At 42.3% G+C, this 18,246-nt stretch overlaps 1 long non-coding RNA gene across 1 annotated transcript in view; it reads left to right on the top strand.

Moving 5' to 3' along the window:
• The window catches only part of LOC138273923 (uncharacterized), a 344,769-nt gene extending 326,804 nt beyond the window's left edge, over positions 1–17,965 (top strand). Inside the window, exons 3-5 of the long non-coding RNA XR_011200301.1 lie at positions 148–210; positions 1,698–1,756; positions 17,320–17,965. This is a non-coding gene — a long non-coding RNA (uncharacterized lncRNA). The remainder of the gene's footprint in view (positions 1–147; positions 211–1,697; positions 1,757–17,319) is intronic.
• The last annotated feature ends 281 nt before the right edge of the window (positions 17,966–18,246 follow it).

Genomic DNA, 18,246 nt, shown 5'->3' with positions numbered 1-18,246 from the left:
AGACAGGAATATACCAAAAAATAATGCTACATGTTTGATCAGTACTTCCAGGAGGATGTGATAGTAGTGATAGGTTATTTTCCATCTCCGTCTCTTCCTGTGTAGAATGAAATTATTCTGTTCTTCTCTTTTCCTCTTCTGTTGCAGATATTATGGTACAGGTTCACAGCCAGAGCCCTCCAGGAAGAAGAACAATGAACAATGCAGCGAGTATGCTAATTCTTTACTCTTTATGTGTTGCCATCACCAAATCACAGAGTGATATGTGTGAAGGTTTTTTTTTTACTTCATGCCTAATAGGGGTGTTCGGGCAGTGTCAAGGGGGCCCGGGGCTGTGCAAAGAAGGATCTATGAGGTGATAAGGAAGAAGAGTTAAATAGGGAAAACAAAAGCCCAAAAAGGCTGCTAAGAAAACAAGCGATGGAGCTGTTGAATGAGATCATAGAGCATCCATTGCCCTTCAGTTACTAGCTATGGTGAAAAGGATTCACCCAGATGACCCATCAAATAACGGTGTGCATATAGAAAAAAAGCTATTACTCCAGAGATGTACACTTTCTCTTCACCATCTCTCATGCCCTATATAGGTCTCCCCTCCTTGTCCCTAGCACTCACCACCCAAGCCACAGGGTTATATGTTGAAACCATGAGTGCTTCAAGCACCCATGGCTCAACAATGAGTTTGGAACAACAAACTCATTGGTATCACTAATGCCCTAAAAACAAATGCCTTTACGATTTTTCATTGTAAAGACATTCCTGGTAAAGGCATTAGTGATCAGCATGCATGGTTCAAGCATGCTTCCCCTGTAGCCCCCCACACCCCAACCACCCCAAACCCTACCCCAAAAATTACCACAACCCCAACCCCCTCCCCTAAAACCTAAAGCACCCCAACCCCCCAATCATCGCTTAAACCTAAACCCCTTCCCCCTAAACCCTAATCACCCCAAGCCCCACCCACCCCCAAAAACTAAAAATACCCTGAGTCCCCACCCCGTCCCTAAAACCTAAAGCACCCCAACCCCCCAACCCACCCCTAAAACCTAAACCCTGACCCCCCTAAACCCTAATCACCACGAGCCTCCCACCCCACCCTACCCCCAAAAAAACAGCCCAAGTCGCAGCCCAACTTTTCTCCTCCTTCACCGCATCGACTCCCTTCTTCTGTGCCTTAAACATGCATGTACGTGGTTCACACATGCGTGGCTAAGGCGCGAAAACCAGGAAGTCGTGGAAAACAAAACCATTGTTTCGTTTCGTTTTCCACGACTTCGTGGTTTAGGAGTCGTTGTTCTGGGTGTTTCCCAGCCACAGTATTCCTGGACTGTGGCAGGATGCAGAAGCATCTCTGGTGGTGTATCCCAGTGTGCTTCGAACCACTCATCAGTGTCTGCCTTCTGATCACTGGGGCTGTTAAGCTGTTGGTCCTCTTCTACTCCTGTCCTTATATGGTTGCTGCTGCTCTGCTTTCCTCCTCTCTCCTGCTCCTTCAGGTCACGTCAGTGCTTCGCTCCCTTTCTTCTTCCTCTCAAATCCTGCGGCTGTCATCTCTACTTCCTCCTTCGACTCCACATTAGTCTTGGCATCCTCTTCTCTCGCCTAAACAGCAGGCCTTCTGTGTGGGTTATACTTGTCATCAAACTTGATGGATCTACTGTCAACGCCCATGATTCTGCTTTGTGGTTCTCCCCTAGGTCCTGTCACTCCTTGGGACAATGTTGAGTTTCGGATCGACTCCGCATGTCCGATACAGGTGAGGAGACATGTCGGGAGGGAGGTCTCTTTACATATCTCTATTCCTACTTTTGTCCTTGGATGAAATAAGTCTTCTGGATATCAAAACAAAAAAATTGGCATGGCCTTGTTCAGGTCCCTTAAATGGTGTGTAGTGAAATGATATGGTTGAAGGGTCAAAAACCATCCAAGCACATGGGAGTTATTCCCTTTGTTATGAGACATCCCCTCTAGGGGAGCAAGATCAGTGTAAAGGTTGAATCCACGTCCCTCTAGGTAAAGCCGCAGTGCCTCTATCACCCACTTGATGGCTAATGCTTCTTATTCTATGGTCCAGTAGGTTGTTTCTCTGGGATATAATTTATGACTCATGTATAGAATTGTTTTCTCATCCCCATGCTCATCTTTTTGGGAAAGAACCACCCCTAGACCTACTCCTGAGGCATCCATTTGCAATATGAAAGCCCTTAAAAAATCGGGACTCTGGAGTATGTGTTCTGAGGTGAGACAGGTTTGTAATGTATGGAATACTTCCAAGACTTTGGGGGAGGGATGACACAGCCCTACTACAGCTTCCTTTCCTTTTTTTACCAGAACCGTTAGAGGAGAGGCGATCTGAGAGAATCTGGGTATGAACCTCATGTAATAACCTACCAGTCCTAAAAAGCACTAGATCGCTCTTACTCTTGGAAAGGGTATGGGAGCAATTCTTTCTTTCTGAGGTCGAATAAAACCTTCCCTGATCGAATAGCCTATGTATTTTACTGTCATAGCTGTCAAGTGACTTTTTGTGGGGGTCACCTTGAGAGGTACTGACCCTAATGCTACCAAGCCGCTAGCTGATTGTTGTACATGGGTTTTCCATGAGGCGGCTATATATGACAATGTTGTCAATATAAGCAGCAGTGTATTGGTCATGGGGCTTTAGAACCTCATTCCTCATCCGTTGAAAGGTGACGGGGCCTCATACAACCCAAAGGGAAGGACAGTGAACTGATAAAAAAAAACAGCAGTAGAGACAGCTGTTTTTTCCTGTGTTAGGGTCGAAAAGGTACCTGTCAATATCCTTTACATAAGTTGAGGGTGCTGATATATTGAGCCCCCGCAGTTTTTATATCATCTCATCAATCCTCTGGATGTGATAGGTATCAAATTGAGAGATCTTATTGGCTTTTCTGAAGTCTCTACACATGCAAACTGAGCCATCTGGTTTTAGAACAAGGACAGTTGGGACATTCCATTCACTTGTGGATAGTTCAATGACACCCAATTGCAACATGGCCTGTACCTCTTCCTCAGTGGCCCTCCGTTGGGCCTCAGGTACCTTATACGATTTTAATCTGACTTTGTCCCCTGGTTTACTGTTTATAGCATGGGATATTTTAGTGGTCCTTCCAAGAGAATGTCTCCAGGTAGAAAGTTAATCTATCAGTTCTTGTTTCTGAACAAGGCTTAAATATGTGTCAAGGTAAGAAGGAGAGAGTATGGACCCTTCCCTGGGCATGCTAAGGAAAGCATGGAGGGAACTTTCCCATATTATTAGCACATTAAGGTGACATATTTGAGTTTCTTTTTTTTTCTTTGTTTATCTCCACTCTATAGGTGACAAGTGAAACCCATTCTACCATGGTAAAAGGGCTTTGCGTCTGACTTAGCATTTTCTTCTCAGAGAAGGGCAACATTTGAAGCACTTGCTCTCTTATCGCAAATTACTGTAATTTTTTTTTGTGGAGCATACCAAACTTTTTAGGTCTGTTGGCATATTCAAGGTTCAGTTTAGTTATCTCTCTTAGTTGACCCAACCAGGTTTTTTGTCCCGTCACGGATTTTATTAAGGGGTTAGAACCCTATTTCTCCTGCTCCCACACTTCTCTGACCATATCAAGTAGTGGACAGGGTTTTTGACCAAAGAGGAGTTCAAAAGGGAAGAAGCCAGTGCTGCTTTGTTCTTGGCATCTAATGAAGAACAGGGCCAAAGGCAGCATCTGCTCCCAATTTTTTGCCTCAAGACCTAATAATTTTTTCAGAGTAGTTTTTAATGTGGCATTAAATCATTCTACTAAACAACTGGTTAGCAAATGATTTGCAGCTGTCCGGATCTGTATTACGCCCAACTGTACAAATATTTGTTTCTTTAGCTTTGAAGTAAATGGGGTTCCTTGATTAGTGATAATTTCCCTGGGAAACCCCACTCGGGAAAACAGTTCAATCATTGCTTTCACAATGCAGGTGGTATTTGGGTGCCCCAGAGGAAAAGCTTTGGGATAGCGTGTTGCATTGTCAACTATTACCAAGACGTATCTGTACCCACCCTTGGAAGGTATTTGAGGGCCAATAATGTCCATTTCAACCAGAGAGAAAGGCTCATCAATTAGAGGGAGGGGAAACCAGGGGGCCTTCTGGGGTAGGGAACGTGTGTATTCCTGTCAAATGGGGCACTCCCTACAATATCTTCTGATGTTATGGTGGATGCCTGACCAATAAAATCTTTCTAGTACTGCCTTTTCTCTTTTCTCCAACAGGTGGCTATGTACAAGAAACAAGACCTTCTCTCTGAAGAGAGTGGGAATGAATAGTTGTTTGGGCTGAGATGGTCCTCCTCTTCGTAACAACAACCCTTGTTGTGTGAAAAAGTGGGCACCTACCCCTGGGGGTCTTCTTCATCATTAGCCTTGTTTCATGCTTCCCAGACTTGAGGTTTATCTCTTTGTGTGGCTCAAAAGTCTCTACCAGAATCCCAAACAAATTCTTCCTGCTACACTGTTAACTTTAAGGAGGACTTTTTCTTGTCTGCCCTCCTCTCCTTTTTTCCTTTCCTCTGTTTCATTGAGGCAGGCCCTTCTCTCCCTGTATCTCGCACCGAAGACTCAAAGTAGGGGTGATCTGTCTCAACAATGAGTGGCTCAAGAAGCTGGGATATCAATCCCACTTGTAAGGGAACCATGGGTCTTGCTCATGTTCTACATCAACGGTGGTAAGAGGGCACTTATTTTTGTCTCCGTGTACACACCGGAGTTCAACCATCCCCTCTGTTTTACGTATCCCTTCAGGAATTACTTGGGGTCTAATGACACTTTGATGGCATCAAGTATCTAGGAGGGCTGCTAATGTGTCCCCGTTTACCTTCATGGTGTAACAATACCAAGGCCTGTTTAGGAGTAACACTATAGGTTCTTCTTTTTGTGGGCATACCTGGGAGATATGAATAAATTCACTACAATGGAAACACTGTGGCCTGGGTTGTCTAGGACTGGGCCTCACCATGACAGGGGTGGTGTCTATTTTCTGGGGTCCTTGTGTTTTCATGGGTCATGCTGACCCGGATGTCTTGACCCTCCATCCGCTCTCTTCCTTTCCTTTGCTACAGTCTTAAGCACAACTTTTTGTGCTGTAATTTTTCCTGCTGTTCCAAGGGTAACATTGCTGTATTGTCTCACCCATCTCTGTATGGGAGGATGTAATGACATGAGGGATTGCCCCAAGTATATTTGTTTCAGAATCTCTTCTTTAGTGGCTGTTTCAGGTCAAAACCATCTATCAGCTAGATCTATCTCTTAATAATATCAGCTAGATCTCGCTCGGGTAGGTTCATGAGGTCCTTCTGTTAGCTGTCTTAATTGGACTTTGTAAGTTTCACAATCATCCCCCAAGCTTTAAAGGATGCTTCTTCTTATGTCCTCATAGGGGGTAATCCAACTCTCTTGGATTACCAGCTTCATATGCATTTGCAGTTCTCCCGGCAGAAGAAGACCTAAATGTTGTACCCATCTATATGTCGACCAGTCCCAAAGTTGGTGTTTCCCCCTCCTTCCTCCTTCAACTCTGCATTAGTTACAGCTTCCTTCTCTCTAGCCTAATCAGTAGGTATTCTGTGTGGTTTGGCCCCACCCCCTGGCACCTGTTGAAAGAAGTCTGTCATCTATTTTTGTGGCTCGACTGTCTCCACCCATCATGATTCTGCTTTGTGTTTCTCCCTTAGGGCCTGTCATTCCTCAGGGCGGTGTTGAGTTTTGAATGGATGCCGCAAGTCTGATACAGGCGAGGAGACGGGTTGGGAAGGAGTCTCTTTACATACCTAAACTTCATAAAAATGCACAGAAACTGCTGTGGAGGCTCATTGTGTCTACTACAGAGTCACTGTTAGAAAACTCCTCCAAATACATAGATTACTACCTCAGGCCTTTTGTCAGTGCACCTCTAGCATACATAAAAGATACCACACATTTTCTTATGATCATTGAATACATACTTTGGGAGGATGCTTACACATTGCCCACACTCGATGTAAACAGACTTTGCACGAGCATTAGGCATGGTTTAGACATTTGTGCTATTAAATACTTCATGAGAGCCAGGTCCAGTTTGCTGTTGTTGCATACCAAGATGGTACTGGATATGATCCGTTACCTCACCAACAGCTTCTTTGACAATCATTTGTACAGTTAAGTGCAGGGGACTGTGATGGGCACCTGCATCACCCCCAGTTATGCAAATTTGTTCATGGGTGGGTGAAAGAAGCAGGTGTCCACGGAGTAGGATGTAAACAGTCTTTATGTGAGAATTTGGCAGGGGTTAGGAATTTGTGTTATTAGGCACTTCAAAAGAGCCAGGTCCATTTCCCTGTTGTTGCATACCATGATGGTACTGGATATGATCCATCACTGCCTCTCCAACAACTTCTTTCTCTATGACAAATATTTGTACAGGCAAGTGTAGGAGACTGCGATGGGCACCTGCTTCTACCACAGTTACACAATTGTGTTCATGGGTTGATGGGAGGAGCAGGTGTCCATGGAGTTGGAAAGTTTTGGCAACCAGCTAATTCTATGGGGCAGATTCATAGACAATATATTCATCATTTGGAAAGGGGATGAGAGATCTGCCATGGATTTTGTATCTTTCCTTAACAATAATGAGTACAATCTGCAATTTACAGGCAGTTGAGCAGATCCAAAATTGTATTCCTAGATGTGGAGATCTCTGCTAAGGATGGTCAGTTGACAACCAAGCCATTCTACAAACTAACAGCAGGACACAGGTTGCTCAAAGCATCTAGGGCCAGATGTAGCAAAGAAACATTTTGCGAGTTGTAAATAGCGAGTCATAGCGACTCGCTATTTGCAACTCGCAAAATGTTATGCAGAACGGTGTCTCAGACACCGTCTGCGAGTCGGTATGGGGTCGCAATGACCCACCTCATGAATATTCATGAGGTGGGTCGCAAATTGCGGCCCCATACCGACTATGGGCACTCGCAAACATGGAGGCCTGCTGTAGTCAGCAGACCTCCGTGTTCGTGACTGCTTTAAATAAAGCAGTTTTTTTTTTTTTAAGTGTAGCCCGTTTTCCTTAAAGGAAAACGAGCTGCACTTAAAAAAAAAAAACGAAACCTTTAGTTTCGGTATTTTTTCAGGGCAGGGAGTGGTCCCTTGGACCACTCCCTGCCCTGAAAAAATGTTTTTGGGTCCAGTCACAAACTGGAAGGGGTCCCATGGGGACCCCTTCCAATTTGCGAGTGGGTTACCATCCACTTGAAGTGGATGGTAACTGCAACACCATTTGCGACCGCATATGCGGTCGCAAATGGTATTGCATACCACAAGGAATCGCAAATAGGAAGGGAACACCCCTTCCTATTTGCGATTCTGAAATGCATTTTTCTGCATAGGAAAATGCGATTTGCAACTCGCAAACGGCAGTTTTTGCCGTTTGCGAGTTGCAAATCCTTTCCTACATCTGGCCCCTAGTGCCTACCCTTTGAGTCGGATTTACAGTATCCCCTAAGGTGAACTTTTGCACGCTAAACGTAACTGTAGCACCACAAAGGCTTTGAATGTGAAAAGGGGAACAAGGAACAGAGGTTTAAGGAAAGAAGCTAAGGTGTCAAGGTGGTTGCTCAAACCTGTGCTAAGGTAGATCAGGGTCCTAGGGCACCTGTTGCATCCTAGCAGGGATTCCAAGGAGGATGAACAGGATCAAGTAAGATTTGTCACCACATACTCTAATCAGGCCTATAACGTGAGTTAAAGACAGAACAAAAGCAGGCACTTCCTTAAAACCGATCAAATACTAAATATTAGCATGACACCCCAGAAATTACCTTCAGGAAAAGCAGTTCCCTGAAAGATAATTTAAGTCACAATCTGGTTACACAACACTCAACTACCAGCAAATAAAAGGGAATGAACAATGGATTTTTTTGCTGCATAGATGCAAAGCACACAACAGTAGCTCTAACTGTACCAGCATTAAGATCCCCAACACCACAAGAGAACATAACATAAGGGAGAATTTTTGTAACAAAATAGAATATTGTATCTACTGCCTGATATGCCCTTCTATGTAGGAAGTACAGTTCATTAAGCCAGGAAAAGGGTACTAGAGTACAAGAGGGTAATTCAGAATAACGATCAACAGTATGCAGTTTCCAGACATTTCACAGAGTAATATTTTGGGTATGAGAAGTGGTTGAGGTTTGTGGTGCTAGATAATTTTGAGCTTGACATAAGAGGGGGCAACAGGGAACAGCAGTTCAGAGAACTAGAATCTAAGTATATTGTGGACTTTGACACCTCAACCTCTGTGGGGCTGAACACCAGTGAGGAAATGAATGTGCTTTTACGATGAATTGTGGTATGTATTTTAATTTTCCTTCATTAGTTCTTTTAGGAATGACTGTATGTTGCGCTCGTTTAATTGTTCTCATACATCTGTTTGTTCTTCTTTTCACTCAGGTATGAGCACTGGGCAGTTCTGACAGTAGCCAGCTGAGCACCTTAATCTCCTTTAATTCTTTACTACACCTCATCAGCAATCATCAGGCACAATAGCCCACATGGGTGGGACTTTCTGAGTTAACCTAGAGAATAGCATTGGATGCACCTCCTGGTGGGACAATCACTGTTGACATGACTGTCTTGCTGATGTATGTTGCAATCATCATATCTGATAATTGCTCGTTATGGGAAGTACCGCATTTCATGCATGTGAGAGGGGCCCCCTTTTTGTTATTTTTCTCCTTATGCATTGATACACCTCGGCTAAGGAAAGCTTGCTCGAAGCTTGCAACACTTGTTTCAGCATCAGTTACTTAGTCCGCAAGGAGGCACTGTGAGGGGGGTGCAATCAACAACTGTATCCTTTTTAATGGTTGGGGACATCGTGTTATTATTCACAAGTTTAATTGAGAATACAGAACTGAACATTTGGAGCAGCTTGTTATGCACATTTACCCGAGCAAACAGAACTGTATGTTTTATGCCATATGTTACCACAAATAGCCACAGATGGATATTGCTGTGTTATACAAATGTCATATATACACCCTAAGGTAGGAATTAGCATTTTAAAAAATCTTAGAAATTCATTAAAACAACCAAAGGTTACACAGGCATTATAGTTAGGTTCAGAATTTACATGCACAAAGCCATACAAATTCAGATGTTATAGTCAGAATTATTTCAAGTAATTATAACTCATGCCCAAGGTAACAATAACTTGCACCCTCCCTTCCACCCTAATTGGCCCACATATTAAGTATATATCTATATATGTATATATTTATTTATTCACTGAAAAAACAAAGGTTACAGGGATGTTATAGTTAAGTTCTAAATTAACTTGTACAAAAGCATAGAAATTCAGCAGTTAGAGGTATTTTAAATAACTATAACTCACGCCCTAAGGTAACTATAACATATGTCTATGTTTTTTTTAATTCTATTTTTTAATTATAACTTCCCTCTAACCTTTATTTTTTTCCAGTGAATTTCCATTTTTTTAACTGAAAGTAATTTCACTTACGATACCTTAATTCAACACACAACATTTGGCCATGTGCAGCAGGAGTTAGCCGCAAGGCCTGGCCACAGTCTGTCTTGCATGGTGCGGGTTGGCCACAGGGCCTGCGGCCAACCCATATAAGCACACAACTGATTTTGGCCACAGCGAACCCCTGAGGCCTGGCACAAATTCTGTATTTAGCCAGAGGAAGGTGGCAGTTCCCAGGACTGTGGGGGAGGCCATATGGGCCTCTCCCATATAAAATAAATATTTTATTCAGAAGAGGTGGAAGTCCCTGGGCTGTGGGGGGATGTGTGGGCCCCACTGCACAAATTTTTGTTTTAGCCCAAGGGAGGTGGTGGTCTCAGGCTGTGAGGAATCCCATATGGGCCTCACCCATATAAAATAAATATTTTGCCCCAGGGAGTTGGCGCACAGGCCCCCCACATAAAATTCTGTATCTAGCCCCAGGGAGGTGGCAGTTCCTGGGGATGTTGGGGAGGCCGTACCGGCATACCCCATTTTAAACAAAGATTTTGCTCCTGGGATGTGGTTGTCCCTTGGGCGCGGGAGCTGCATGTCCCCCCCTCACTTTTTTGGCTAATCGCTCGAGAGAGGTGGTGGACCCCGGGTTAATATGAGCCCTTGGATGGGGTCCTGTGCACCCACCTCATTTTTCAATTCCCTTGAGACCTGGCCCACCTGGTGGCCAAATAAAAGAAAAGGGTGAGAGACTGCCCTTCTAAAAAAAAAAAAAAAAAATCTGTGGATCCCCAGATCTTTCCAAGATTTAAAGAATGATTTTTAACCCTGGTGGGGTCCATAGACCAAGGCAAGGGCCTCAGGATAAACCTACCCTTGCCCCTTTTCTTTTTTCTTTTAATTTTTTTTGTGAGTTTCGGCTTAAACTAAGTCTCAAAATGGATGCTAACACTTCCTTCTTGAAGTGTTGGCATCAATCAGATATCCTTTTGGGGTAAGTTGAATCTACGGAGGATCTGCATCCCTAGAGATCTACATCTTTTAATCTCTAATTACTCCAAAACTAATGAACATATTTACACCAAATCAAAAAAGGCATGCTTTCTTGAACAAGAGCTAAGTTTCTGCCAAATTTGCTGTAATTCTGTCCAGCGGTTCAGGCTGTAATCATGTTCAAAATCCCTATGGGAAAATGTATGAGGAAAATGCATTTTGGGACCCTCCTTTTTCTCGGCCCTTGCTTGATCGATCACCCCAAAACTTTCAAGACAGCAGCTCTAACTTTTTGAAAATTTAATGAAGATTCGTCAAGCAGCACAAAAGTTAATGGCAAAATAAAAAGTGCTCTTCCTAGGGAAACTAGGTCCTAACCATAACTACCTACTAAATAATATATGTATATTTATTGGACATGGACCCCATTGAAATGTATTAAAATGTATTGTAGTGAATGGCAGGTTTTGAGGGTCACAAAAAGGAGAACATATAAAGGGTGATGATAACAGATTTTATTCACAATATAAATAATTTGGTGATAGTACCATACTAATCTTAGGAATTGTGGTGTGTTTTAAGGTGATTTTACCCTGTGAAAAGGCCTTCTGCTGGGATTTCATGAATCATGTTTGAGATAAAACTGTTTTCTCATGAGTTTCCAATGGAGGTTTGGGGAGGTGCTCCAGAAGCTAAAATGGGAGCATATGTTCTGTACATTCAGACTATCTTTCTCAGCCATATGAGACTGGAGCTTGGCATTTCATTTCAAGACTGGAGGATATCAATATTCATAACATCTTTAAATGTCATTTATGTAGCACCTTTAAATAACTTCTTAACATAAACATCAATCTAGGATGTAGAACACTGTAGTCCATGAACAGTCCTTTCATAAAAAAATGTTCCTCTTTTACATGCTGCTTCAGGAAGAAATAAGTGCATTGCTTTCTGTAATATTGTTCTGGAAACAATGGTATAGGAATGTCAGCATAGCATTTAGTTTTTTATATTAAAAAGACTTGACCAGGCACTTCTAATCTATGGAAGCATGTGGGTATGTGTTAGGAAGATTTTTATAATCCATAAATTAACAATAACTTGTCTACCTGGACGGTAACAATACTGTAGGTAATAATAGAATATTTGTTATTTATTTTTTCGGATTTGTTGTGAATGATTTTTCAATTGCTTTTAACGTAAGATGTACTGCCATGCTATTTATTGGCAGTTTGACATCAGGGGCAGCTATGAGTCCTTGTTTTACTCAGTATGTTAACAGTTGTAAGTGCAGCACGCGCTTTTCTACCGTGCTAGTTCCTTCTTACTAGCATTTTTAAAGCATCCAATGCACAAGCGCCCTGTCAGCCAGCGCGCAACCTTGGCACAGAGGAAGTAATAAAGGAATAGATTTGGGAGTTATCTCATGTGTTTTGAGAGGCCATCCTAAGTTGGTCTAAGTCCCCTTAAGATCAATCATTAAAGTGCTAGCACACTGGAATGTTTTGAAATGTATAACAATTGTTTTAAAATCTGCGCGCGGAAGGAGAGGAGCAATGTGGCTATTTATTAGGAGAATTAGATACTAAATTCAGGTTCTTTTGATGTATGTTAGGTCTTGTGTTATATTAGATTGGCTGGCTGTTTTTAAAGACATCAAGGCCCATATTTATACTTTTTGACGCAAAACTGCGCCAACGCAGTTTTGCGTCAAAAAAATTAGCGCCGGCTAATGCCATTCTGAAGCGCCATGAGGGCGCCGTATTTATTGAATGACGTTAGCCGGTGTTAGCCGCCGGCGCCGTCTGGTGTGCGTTAAAAAAAACGACGTACACCAGGCAGCGCCGGCGTAGGGGGATATGGAGCTTGGGCGTCAAGAAATGGGGCAAGTCAGGTTGAGGCAATTTTTGCGCCTCAACCCGATTTGCGCCATTTTTTTCCACTCCCAACCCCCATAGAAATGACTCCTGTCTTAACAAAGACAGGAGTCATGCCCCCTTGCCCAATGGCCATGCCCAGGGGACTTCTGTCCCCTGGGCATGGTCATTGGGCATAGTGGCATGTAGGGGGGCACAAATCAGGCCCCCCTATGCCACAAAAAAAATAAAAAATAAACAACTTACCTGAACTTACCTTAATGTCCCTGGTATGGGTCCCTCCAGCCTTGGGTGTCCTCCTGGGGTGGGCATGGGTGACAGGGGGTGTCCCTGGGGGCATGGGAGGGCACCTCTGGGCTCCTTCAGAGCCCACAGGTCCCTTAACGCCTGCCTTTTGCAGGCGCTAAAAAACGGCGCAAACGCGGCCGTACGTCATTTTTTTTTACCCGCCCACTCCCGGGCGTGATTTTTGCCCGGGAGTATAAATCCCATGCACATGCCTCGGAGTCGATTTTTTAGACGGGAACGCCTACCTTGCATATAATTAACGCAAAGTAGGTGTCCACGCTAAAAAATGACGCTAACTCCATGGACTTTGGCGCTAGACGCGTCTAACGCCAAAGTATAAATATGGAGTTAGTTTTGCGTCGAAATTGCGTCAAAAAAACCGACGCAATTTCGGCACAAACGGAGTATAAATATGCCCCCTAGTGTTAGGATTTTGAGTGTTTTGTTAGTTGTGTAGGTTATGAATATTAGAGACAGTGGTTAGCTAATTAAAAAGACTATTGAGTCGGGCCAATGAAGTCATGTGGAGATTACAGGAGCAATTATAAATGAAGAGGTAGTAAGGAAGTTGATTCAAATGAGATGAAATCTCAGGTGAAGGAGACATTAGATGATATTTTAAAAGACAAAGAAAAAGCTAGGAGTCTGGAGAGGAGTTGCATTCCTTGTCTGATGAGAAGGAAACAAGAAGTAAGAAAGTAGGAAAATAAACTAGGAAAACGAAATACTTGGAGGACATATCTATAACTAAAAAGGTGAAGATTGATTAAATACCATCAAAAGAAATGGTGTACTTAGGGGCATGCAAAGATTTGGTGTCCCTAGTGGCACACAGAGATGGCTTCCCTTAGCGACACACAAAGAAGAGGTGTCCTTAGCGGCACACAAGAGGATGAGTTTTGACGGGCCACAATTCCCAGCCAGAGGATGGTATGACATACTTCAAGATGATGAATTCAATAATGAATTTGGGAACACAGAGGGTCCGTGTTCTTCAGCGGTGCTAAGAGATCCATTAGGCGAGGAGATGTTTTCACTGTACGGTATTAGACATCCAAGAAGTGGTGAATGATGGCCCATATAGCATGTGAATAGGTTTATTAAGGAGTGGATTCCGAAACCTCTGGGGAAGGAAGTGAGAGAAGTGATGAGAACAGACTGTTCTAGATCAGACATTGATGAAAAGGTGTGTGGCAGAGGAGGCAAATGTAAATGAGATTCCAGTACATTTGGAATTACTCTGGGATGGATTCAGAGAGATACTGTATGGTTGGGAAATGCAAATGCTGGTTTAATGGCAGAGAGAAGAAAGGCCATCTTGATGAACATTTTTCCCAAGCTGGGAGATATGGCACCTAGGGAAGATAATAAAGGTTTGTTATTTTGAGAAGGACTAGTAGAGAGCTGTGAGAAATATTTGGCCACATTTACAGCTTTAGATAAAGCACAAGTTAATATGAAAACAATTTTTTAGAGGTAGTGTTTTTGAAAGGGCCAGTAGAAGAGGACTTTCTACTGGTCAAGGGATTCATAGGTGCCACTATAATAATCAGTACAGAGGATGTGGATTCCAAAGCACTTCAGGATTTTATCCAAACAGAGCAAGAGCAGGAAGGGGAAGGTTTGCATGTGGTGGAGGGCAGAGGTACGCGGCGTCCCAAGGTGAGTATGGGGATTAAAGTATTTTGTGAGACATTGGGAGGAGATAATGCTAGGCCCCTGGGTTTTGGAAAGCGTGCAAGGGTTTGTAATAGAATTTGTGGATCTTCCATTTCAGAAGAGAGAACCGAGAGAGCTAAAGGTAACAGAAGAACTAAAATTAGTAGCGGATTCAGTGATCAAATCCATGATTCAAAAAGGTGTGATAAAACACATGGAGGAGAGCGAGAGTTACTTTCTGAGCACAATATTTGTGGCGCAGAAAAAAGAGAAAGGATAGATGTCGGTGATAAATCTAAGGGAATTGAACAACTACTTGGTATACAGACATTTCAAATAGAAGGGGTCAATTATTTAAGAGGTTTGTTGTTGAGAAACAATTGGCTAGTGAATTTGAATCTAGGGGATGCATTTCATTATTCCCCTGGAGAAGGAAAGTCAGAAATATTTGCAGTTCAGGTGGAAGAAGCATCTGTATCAGTTCCAATGTCTTCCTTTTGGTTTTTCTTCAGCACCATGGTGCTTCACAAAAATAATGAGAGTAGTGATGGCATAGTTTGGGGAGAGAGGTGTGTGAATGGTTTGGATGACAGTTTGATAATGTCACAAGATTTGGAAGGCCTGCCGAGAGTTAGAACAGGTGGGGAACATGTTGGAGCATTTCGATTTTTGATAAACAGGAAGAAATCTGTTTGAATTCCTTCACAAAATATAGAGTTTTTGGGATTCCAAGTAAATACTGTGAAAGCCATGTTACATCTTCCAGAGCAAAAGGTGAAATTGAAAATTAAGGAGATATTATATGTGTTGAGAAAATAGATATTATCATTAAGAGAGCTGGCTCGGATAATAGGATTGTTGCCGTCTTCAATTCAGACTATATTTCCTGGTCCCCTGCATTATTGTGCTCTGCAGAGGTTAAAAGTGGATGCTTTAAGGGAACGGTATGGAGACAAGGTGGCACTGAATGCAGAAACGAAGGAGGAGTTACATTGGTAATCAAACAATATGGAGGCATGGAATGGTTGAGCCATTTTTGGATGTGCTCCAGATGATGTTCTGGAGAGAGACAGATGCAAGTCTGAAAGGCTGGGGGCATGTTTAGGAGAATTTCAGACAGGAGGAATCTTTCAGAGAAGGAGAAGTTGAGTCATATTAATTGTCTGGAATTAACAGCTGGATTATATGCTCTGAAGACATTCAGAGAGACTTCACGGGGCAGTCAATATTGATGAAGAAGGGCAATGTGTCTGATGGAGCTTATATCAACAGGTTAGGAGGGAGCAGATCCTGTGGATTGTCAGAGATGGCAAAGGAGTTTTGGTATTCTTTTTTGGAACACAAGATAACAGTGAAAGCACAGTATTTGCCAGGAGAGAAGAACTGGACTGCAGATTGGAATTCACAACACTTGGGGGATTTCAGCAATTGGAGATTGGATTGGAAATGTTTTTGCAGGATATATGAGATTTGGGGTCCATAGGAAGTGGGTCTTTTTGTGAGCAGACTAGCATTCCAAATAGAAAACTACTTCAGCTGGCTGCCAGATCCAAAGGGGTCAACAAGTTTGGAAAGAGAAGAGAGCTTATGCTTTTCTTCCCTTTGCAATGATCCAGATGGTCCTTTTGAAGGTGAGACAGGGGAAATGTCAGATGGTGTTGATGACACAATTTTGGGTGTCACAAATTTGGTTTCCAACAGTATGGAGAAGGCATGTACGATACCTTTTTTTCATACCAGCATGAGAAGGTTTATCGAGGAATGGAGAAGGAGAAAAGCATCCATTAATTCAGAACAGAGTGTTGAACCTTCTTGATTGGAACGTATCAGGAATGAATGCTTCATAGGACTGCAGAATTACTTGAGGAGTCCTGGATGCCAGGACCTACAAGGAGATATAAAGGAATTTGGGGAATTTGGGAATGTTGGTACATGGAGAGGAATTTGGATCCCATGGAAGCCACTATCATAGAGGTAATACATGTTTGGTGAAACAAATTGAGAAAGGTTTGGGATATAGGACAATGATTTGTTATAGATCTGCGATTTCAGAAGGTCCTGTTCATGTAGATGGTAAGTCTGTAGGCAGAATATATTAATATGTTGGATTCTTAAAAGAGTGAGGAGACCTCCAATAGCGAAATATGATTCTTTTTGGGATGTTAACTTGATTTTGCTACTATACATAGCATGGCCTATGAATTAGTATGTAGATTTCAAGAACTTATCATAAAAATGTGCTACTCTTTTGTGTTTAATTTCATGCACAAGGGGTTCTCATGTAAAGGCTTTGGAGGTACGTAGCAAAGTTTATAGTCCAGATGGGGTATAACATGAGATATGGAGGAAAACAAACACAATGTCAGAGTCTGTGTTTTATCCAAAATATCCTGATGAGAAAAAATGTGTGTAGTGGATTGTTTGATTAAATATGAGAAAAGAATGATGGAATATAGAAAGCATGGATAATTTCTTATTCAAAGCTATATAGTGCTGTAAGTACAGCCACAATTGCCAGATGGGTGAAAGGCATAATGGAACAAGCAGCTGTTGATGTAAACATGTTTAAACCACATTCTTTATGAGATGCTATGGCAAGCAAAATGTACAGGTCTGGAGGACGTTTGGAAGAGATTCTTAAAACAGCTGATTGGTCAAACACTAATATGTTTGCAAAACATTACTTTAGACCAATAAAACATGTGTCAAATGTAGTGCTTCAACATGCATAATGGTAGCCTTTGGTCTTGTCAATTCTCCAATTGTAATAAATAGAGAAACAAAATTTCATTAAAGACAAGAAAGCTAACATTATCCTGACCTCCGCGGCCCTATTTAAAAACAAAAAAGGAAAAATGTATATATTTTTAATGGTTAAGGTTGGAGAAAAATTATGATTCATAAATTGTAATAGTGAATTTGTATTTTGTTCTTTACAGGATTTTGATATTGTGTTAGTTTAAGGTTTATGTTGATGACGTGTTTCATGTTTATTTCACAGAAGTACAGAAAAGAAGGAAAAGAGTATTTCAAAGGTAGTCGGATGACAGAGAAGAAGAATTTAAATAGGAAGATTGGATTCATCACCACATTTAAAGAAGAAGGGTGTTCTGTGAAAAGACTGTTTGTGAACTATAGTGTTCTAAGCTCTAGATTGATGTTATTGTTAAGAAGTTCTTTAAAGGTGCTGCCAAAGTGGCATTAAAAGCTGTTATGCATAATCTTAGCCTCAAATCAATTTTGGCCCTCCTCTAGTGGAAACAGTCCAACCCAAGCTGCAGGCCATGTCCTCTCTCAAAACTGAACCAGAACGCAATCAACCTAGGACTGGTGTTGCTCTAGTTAGGGCTTATCAGTTGGGTATAGCATGGTTCCAGTGACACAGAATGCACAGGACCCACATCTGGGTATACCCTTCGAAGCTGGGGTGACAAACTAAGGTATACAAAAAGGTGGTGATGGAATGATTGAAGTAGTCCCCGCTACTGGTAATTACTCAGGGGGCATTCCAATTCATCATTATTTTGCCTCTTCATTCCACCTAACTTTGAACACAGTCATTTGCAAATCAGTATTGACCCAGCTCCAGTGGAAATAATCCAGCCTGAACTGCCATGCCAGGTCTTCTCTGAACCAGAACTTAAGTACCACAGGACCAGTTTTGCCATAGTTAGGGCTCATTAGCCAGGTATAGATTGGTTCCAGTGTCACAGTGTACAAGGGACCCAAGTCTGGGAACATTCATCCCACTTAGGACAACATACTAAAGTATACAAAAAAGTGATGGATGGAAAACTTAAATTAATCTCCGCCACTAGTAATTACTCAGTGCCACATCCTAATCCATTTCTGCCCACCATGCCACCTCAGTTCAGACAAAATCAGCATTCCAACCATCCCCTTGTTTTTGATGTGCTCAATGTGATGA

Source organism: Pleurodeles waltl, chromosome 2_2 (genome assembly GCF_031143425.1).
Source record: "Pleurodeles waltl isolate 20211129_DDA chromosome 2_2, aPleWal1.hap1.20221129, whole genome shotgun sequence".
Classification (NCBI taxonomy): Eukaryota; Metazoa; Chordata; class Amphibia; order Caudata; family Salamandridae; genus Pleurodeles; species Pleurodeles waltl.
This window is presented reverse-complemented; position numbering and strand designations above follow the sequence as displayed.